The sequence below is a fragment of the Watersipora subatra genome, chromosome 8, assembly GCF_963576615.1.
Source record: "Watersipora subatra chromosome 8, tzWatSuba1.1, whole genome shotgun sequence".
Classification (NCBI taxonomy): domain Eukaryota; kingdom Metazoa; phylum Bryozoa; class Gymnolaemata; order Cheilostomatida; family Watersiporidae; genus Watersipora; species Watersipora subatra.
The window spans coordinates 6,323,291-6,331,816 of NC_088715.1; positions in this window are offsets into that span (position 1 = coordinate 6,323,291).

The following is an 8,526-nucleotide window of genomic DNA, read 5'->3' on the forward strand; positions in this document are numbered from 1 at the left end:
AGTCATTTTAAGCGATTGATTGAATTAGAAAGCTCTATGAATAGAAATGAGTATTAATTAATTATAATTTAATTTAATTTAATTAATAAAATAAATTATAACACATAATATTTAATACACTCTATAGATAGCTATAGAGTAGGTGTCTACAAAAAGAAAATAAAATCTGAAATGCCAGATCTTCAGCGGCTCAACTCCTCTCAAGGGTTCTTCATAGTTTGGCATATTTTTGTGGATTGGATAGTCTCCGTTGCAACGTGAAACCAACAACCGTTCAAATAAATTTTTTTCACATGTAGCCTCGCATAAGCTGACAGACTACTATAAAGTTGGGAGGGTTTATATGTTCTGGATGTATAAGCTATGATGATTGGCTAACAGAGACTATAAAATTGCTTGTTTGTAAATTTATTCAATTGCATTATGTGAGGAAACTTTTTTAACGAAGTTACATTGTGTAACAATGCGTAAACACCAGTGGCAGCCCACTTGTTGTGTATTATAATTATGTGGTTGTGATTGTGAAGATTGAGCACGCAACTCTAAAATGGTTTTTATAGCTAGCTTATATTTCTTTGAGGCCAGCAACACTGTTTTGAGTATAAGTTTGTACAGAACAAAGTTTTTAACCTTACTCAATAGAAGTACCACAGTTGTAGCTCTATTACATATACTAATGGGCTAGCTACTAAGGAACAACTTAACACATTTTATGTCCTAATGTTATCCATAGAGTGAGACCCACAGAGACCTACTAACTCTATTGGAAGTAAGCATTATTCAGATAATGTTGCCTGGGTTTATGAAACTACAAATCTGTCACCAAAACTTACCTTGTTGCTTGTTTAATAGTTTGGAAGGCAATTTTTAGTTTTTAATTAAGTTGTTGTTTTTATTTATGATCGTTTCAATTCATTTTCTCTTTCATCAGCTTTGTGCCCAAAAACTAAACTTCTATTTGTACAAGGTTGTTCATTAACAAGTCACTTTGCGCAATACAATAGGTTAAGCGCAAGGTAGGAACATTTTTGCAAATACCGTATGGCTGTTGGTATGTCATTTATCTGCTATAAAATTCTATCCGCTCTTCACGTTGAGAGAAAAATGTTCAGCCTTCAGGCAAAAATATTTAGTCTCTTCTCGTTTTCTCACTAGGCTAGTGTTTTCAATATGTTCCATTAACCATCTTTTATGTTTGACTAGCTGTGCCACCCGGTGTTGCTCTGGTAATAAAAAAGTCTGAACAGAAAATCGATTTGTATTTAACATATAACAACATTTGCCATACTAACTTTCAAACTACATATCATGAGAGAAGTATTTTGTGTAATATTTATAGCTGTACAGACTACAGAAAACAGTTGACCAACATTGAAATATATATACTAGCTGTGCTACCCACATAGCTAGATAGCACTGCTGGATAAGTGCTACCCAGCGTTGCCCGGGTAATAAAAAAGTCTGAACAGAAAATTGATTTGTATTTAACATATAACAATATTTACTATTCTAACTTTCAAACTACATATCATCAGTGTTTTGTGTAGTTTAAATAAATTAAGAGAAAAATAAAAACAACTAAAGGTTTTAAAACTTTGTCAAACAACTGTAACTTTCAAATTTCATATCATGAGGAAAAGGTTTTGTGCAGGACTACTAAATTAAAATAAATAAAACAACTGAAAAGATTTTCAAACTGTAAATTTAAAATTTCATAACTTGAAATAAGTGTTTCCTTGATATAAATTAGAAGAAAAAATTTTGTTGCAAGTCAACCTTTAACATATAACAACATTTGCCATTATAACTTTCAAACTACATATCATGAGAGAAGTGTTTCGTGTAGTTGAAATAAATTAAGAGAAAAATAAAAACAACTTTAAAGGTTTTAAAACTTTAAAACTGTAACTTTCAAGCTATTAGCCTGGCACATTGCCAATGGAACATTGCAGTAAGCTTCCAGCTTCTAATGACGGTAGTCCACGACATTGCGTCAGCATTGTTGTCTAGCTGCAGTTATTCTAATAATAGCTACAGGCGGAATGCAGACAGACATACGACATACGAACATACTTTGAGAAATATACATATAGAAGTGCCAATAAATGGCAAAAAAGACGATTTCCATGTGAAGAATACAAACATTACGAATATAGTAACAATTCAAGTAGGTCAATGGGCGTGAAAGACCAATAGAACTTTATTGCAGTGTCATAGATTATTAAAGTGAAAGCATTGTTCAAAGTGGTTGATAGACTGAAGGTTTTGTAAATTAAATAATAACCGACATTATATTATATTAATATACTCTTACATCTAGCTGTTCAATACTGGTATGTCAATTATGGTATGAGCCACAATAGTGCTGGGCACGAGTACTTTTTGACCAATGGGTTTTTCGGGTATCGGGTTTGTTGATACGGGGTTCATGTCTAAAATTTCCAAACATCGGACATATCTTAAAATTTACAGCGCAATTATAATTCGATTCAATTTATTTATTATTTTTCACGATTCTCTATCAACCGGTATTCGTGCTCGCAGCGTTTACAGGCGGGTTATCAAACAGTGCTTAGAACCCAGGGCGCAATAAACCAAGTTTTTGTCCATTCTACTCGACGGATTCCTGTACCAAAATGCGGACCTGCAAGATTGAAATACTCAAAATTTCTATCATCCGAAACCCGAGAGAAGATAAACCTGCGAGTTCAACAAGTTTTATTAACCGTGCCCAGCACTAAGCCAGAAGGCTGATGTACGCTAAGAGAGCTTCCAAATATATTTTTTCTATGTAATACCACTATGGCATGCTTCAGAGCATTTCATAGCAATAATAATGATTCTTTAGAATGTGTTACACTTGAGCAGTAAATTAGTAAATTAGTTTTTGTAGAACTAATGTTGGGGTATATTATATCCCATTGTATATAGTGAATCCTCCTATTATATCCCACTGTATATAGTGAATCCTCCTATTATATCCCACTGTATATAATGAATCCTCCTATTATATCCCACTGTATATAGTGAATCCTCCTATATCTTTGAAGAAAGACATTTATAACAAACTTTTTCTATGAACAAAATAAAAGAGAATGTTCAACTTTGTAACTCACAAACTTACTTATTACAGACATGTAAATAACCATATTTTGTTTAATATGTACTTCGATTACATAATGACTATTCTTTATTGTACAGTTACTGTGGTTCTTATTATAGTCGAAAGTTTATTGTCTTTGAACGTTTTTGAATTATTGCCAATATAGCTGTTGTTGAGCCATTGCTACAGCTCTAATTAGTACTTAGTATTAGTAACTGGCGTTAGTAACTGACGTTAGTGACTGGCGATAGTGACTGGCGTTAGTGACTGGCGATAGTGACTGGCGTTAGTGACTGGCGATAGTGACTGGCGTTAGTGACTGGCGTTAGTGACTGGTGTTAGTGACTGGCGTTAGTAACTAACGCCAGTCACTAGCATTAGTAACTGTCATTAGCAACCTACATGTAGCTTCACCATGTAGCAGCAATTATGTTTTGTAATAGTTGGTACATAATAAAATTTGCATAAGTCTCTGTACTTGTAGTTTACTTCTTTGCTTCGTCTTCTTAATTTTGCGTACATACGTTCAGGAGTCAAAAATACAAATATTGATAGAGCGGCTTTAATACAATGAGCTTCTGTTTACGTTACTATAAATAACGGGCCAATCAGGAACTAGTTATGTTGTTCATAAGCAAAAGGCTAGCGGAATACAATGCAACTCATGACATTGCAAATCCTGATGCAATTCATCAAAAGAATGCATCAAATGAAACAGAATAGACAGTCATTGCATATGGACTGCAGTAATTAGATCTTTGTAAACATATATAGGAATATTAACTCCCCCTTTTATACTAACTACTAAAACATTGCAGTAATTTCTTCGATGGTCAAGCTATTGAACTTGTCATTATTGAGAGTATTATTATCTTAAGATTTTTAATGACCTAAACAAGTGAGATTGTGTGGAGGTGTCAGCGGTATGTAGAAGGTCTCAGCGATGCTGTTCTATGCTACAGCAACTCTGATGAAGGGGCAGTTTGAAGCAAAGCTTAGCATCAGACACTCTGGCAGTGACCGGCATCAACCAAAATAATATTTTTTGCTGTAGTTTTTTGAGAAATTAATGTAGCTATGAAATCAGCAGGTGACATACACTGGACCAAAGTAGTTGATGTTTATAGGCTTCTGTGTAGCGGAAGTGATGTAATACTTAAGACAGATCTAGTTGACTTAAGGCTGGTTCACACGATATCGCCACATCTGGGTGTTGATGCCTCAATACTGCAGTGATCGTCGACGATAACGATGTTCACACTATCATAAACTCTTGCCCGTTGCATCAGCAAATACTCCGTGACAGAGTGTTCTCAATTATCTTTTTAAAATTTTGCGTAAAAACCTCTTTGTTTTTGCGTACTTGAATCAAAAACTAGTCTCGCAGCGACTATCATAAACGGATATGAATAAATCGCTCTATCCGCGAGCCCGAATTACCATCGCCGAGATGGTTCACATTTGAAAGGCGGTCGTCGATGCTCAGCAAAGCATCAGGAAAGTTTGACAGCTGCAAACTTTTCTGGCGTGTCGGCGATGCTTGTCGATGCCATCAATTCATGGTTCACATAATCGACGATGAACGCCGAAAGGAAAACGCTGACTAATGGGGATACAGTGCAAACCTGTTATTAGGCATTACATAAAGCATAATAATATTATAACTGCTTTACATAAGGAAATATAAGCAGCCTCGAAAAACAGCTTCTACTGCAAAGTTGCGTGAACTTATAAAATGATTATCATATACAACAAGACGGCTCTTTTCCTTTTAGCTAAAAGTTATTCACCTGTTATAAATGAAACACAAAACTTCATTTGCCTTGCATAGCATCTTGTCTGTTTACAAGTACTTACACATTTCACTTAAGCCTGCAAACTGGTCAGCATATGCCTACTGAGCAACACACACAAAAATTGGAAGTATTTTCACATGCTTAAAATAGTTGAAAACAAGAATTGTTTTATGATTTGTGCTTACACCAATTTAAACCAACTTACTCCAATTTACACAATTTTACACCGACTTACATTGCTTCATAACCATATTTACTCTCTCATGTATACTGTAAATGCATATTGTACCATACTGTATCTGAGGAGTATGCGTGTGAGACAATAGAGGCTGTTTAATTTGCAGTACTCAGTTTCAGTCTCCAAACATGGCATAGTCTGTATTAGTCTGATCAAACGAAAGTCTAATGTAATTATAGGACTCCACCATATAGTAGGGAGGAGCAGAGAGGATGAATTATAGACAGATGGATACTAATCACCTCAATACAGAGCTTGTTATCAGTTTCCCCATTTCACTCAATATTTACACTATTTTTCACATCCATGAGTTTGGAGACAGCATTGCATAAACTTGCTCAGTTTTACATTCCATATTATATAATATGTTTGTAATGAAGTGTACAATCATTTCAGCACCATCTTTGGACCAATTTAATTTACATTTGCCGTTTATTTCATAAAGTTGAATGCGAATGTTTTTATGTGATTTTTTGCTTTTGCTGGACCGGAGTCACACTTTCAACAGGAAGAAAATGGTATCCAGAGGGCAAAAACAGGTCGAGACATGATAGCATTTTAATCCTGCTGCAGTGGCTAGCCGATAAATAGGTTTGGTTATTTCCGCTCTCTATGCTCTGTCACAGTGCATCTCTGGTATAGCCAGGGCTTTCACAGACTTTTTTTTGTTCTGTAAGGGCATCAAGTTCACCCTCCTCATTTGCACGCTAGTTGATGGTTTAGTCGCTGTTGGCCCGAAACATGCACAGGTGGTACCTGATTACATGTATTACCAGTAGGAGGCTCACACAGCCTGACCTGACTTGATGAACCAATTTGATAGTACTTGTATTTATTATTCTAGAATCTCCTGTCGACATTATAGAGCACAAAAATTGATTCCTTCCTTCTTGTATCTGACGATCATAACTTCTCTATCATTTGCAGTGAACCTATTGACAGGAATTCTCTTACCCTCTAGGATCAAAGTATACACTGTGTTTCCATGATATGCATGATCTGCAAGTTTTATCTAATCCGCAAGTTAACAGCGTCATGGAAACGACATGAATCGGCAAGCTAAGTGAGTTTTGTGATTCAAAAATCTTTATCGAATCCATCATGCTTGCAAATGCTTTTAACGGCACTTGCAAAGCATGCACATTAAAACATCGCTGGCTATTCCATTCTAAACATTTTCACGCATTTCAATCACTATATTTTCATGACTCCCATGACACGCAGTTGGGGCTGTGCCAAGTTCAGTTCCAATAAACTACTGAAACACATGCTAAACATTTTTTCAATATCTTCGCTTACCTTTATTTCCTTGAAATTATTATTCCTTTGGATAAGGAAGTAAGTGCAATGGGGCTTTTATCAGGCCACGGATGAATTTATGTGGTTTGGTATTATCAATGCTGAGATAATTCTCAGGCTAAGAAATTTTCGATTCTCAGCCATCATATGTATCATTAGTATTGTTTCTCAAAGTTCTTTGTGGTGGTGTGCTCAACTAGAAAACTCTTAGCTTGGTCTGCAATTATAAAAACCTTTTCTAGCATGAGTCACACTTTATGAGTCACACTTTATGAGTCACACTTTATGAGTCACACTTTATGAGTTACACTTTATGATTAACACTTTATGAGTCACACTTTATGAGTCACACTTTATGAGTCACACTTTATGAGTCACACTTTATGAGCCACACTTTATGAGTGAGACTTTTTGAGTCACACTTTATGAGTCAGACTTTATGAGTCAGACTTTATGAGTCAGACTTTATGAGTTCCACAGTCACACTTTATGAGTCACACTTTATGAGTCACACTTTATGAGTCACACTTTATGAGTCACACTTTATGAGTCACACTTCATGAGTCACACTTTATGAGTCACACTTTATGAGTTACACTTTATGAGTCACACTTTATGAGTAACACTTTATGAGTCACACTTTATGAGTCACACTTTATGAGTCACACTTTATGAGTCACACTTTATGAGTCACACTTTATGAGTCACACTTTATGAGTCACACTTTATGAGTCACACTTTATGAGTCACACTTTATGAGTCACACTTTATGAGTCACACTTTATGAGTCACACTTTATGAGTCACGCTTTATGAGTCAGACTTTATGAGTCACATTTGAGGAGCCTTGAGTCATAGTTAACATTTTCAAGCTTTGTCCTGAGATAATTCAAGGAAATGTTTTCCTACCGGATTCCTATACCTGAGTAAACGCAGATTTGCAGTTTTGCTTCATTTTTTCACACTTCTAGTATATGTAAAATTACGAAATTTGGTCGTTCTTTGCTGTATAATATTTCCGATATAATTTTAAAGTTTCAAGTCAATAGGCGTATTAGTTTTTGAGATATCGCTAAAATACAGATGTCATCTCCAAGAAAGAAAAAATGGCTGCTGATAGAACATCAGTTTCTAACGACAGACTGATTGAAGCTCTTAGTGATGAAAAATCAAAACTAGACAAAACTAGAAGGCTTCTTCTCACCAACAACAGCTTTACACTGAAACGGTTTGTTTTCCTGGTCATAAAGAATATCCACACTCTATATGAGACTCAGTATACGTCAACCATAATGTTCCTTCAATTATTTCTAAAACATCAGATCTTTAAAAAGAGTGAAAAAAGCTGTTTAAATATTTGATTTTGATATTTTTTATAAATTCTACAATCTTGGAGCTTTAAAATGATATCCAGCTCAAAAGAAATTATGATATTCTAAGTGTTTCCACAATAGTTGGAAAGTTGTTTATAAAGTCTAGAATCAGGGGTTTTGCTTGTACAAGGAGAGCCTTTAAAATAATATTTAAACAAACCTTGAGAATCACATAGATATATTATTACACTGAAGGCATTTCACACAAGGCATTTCAGGCCTTCATTTTCCTCACAATAATATAGCTTCAATAGTTTTTTTATTTTTTGAGCTAGAACATCTTGTCGTTACATCGAGATTTCCAATTTAAGATTACGGCCACTGACAAAACCACTTCACAAGATAAAGAGCAATGGTGTGCTTAACTTTTTTCTCTCACCCAACCCCACCCTCCTTTGGAAGTCTCATTAGTGGTGCAGCCAGTCTAGTTTGTTCCAAGTTGCAGCTGCGCCCTAAGTTTCTTTTCCAAATGGCGCGTTCAGTGGTTCACCTCAATTTGTTCACATGAGGATGAGATTTCTGGTTATGATTTATAATTTTGTGGATTCAAACCAGCAGCTATTTTTAGCGTTATTGATGGCTCATCAATATTACTAGTACCAACATTACTAGTACCAACATTACTAGTACCCTTACAGTGAGAGATCATCAGATATGCCAATAAAGCACAGAGAATCCCTACCTGAGCATTCATATAACCACAGCACATGGTCACTGG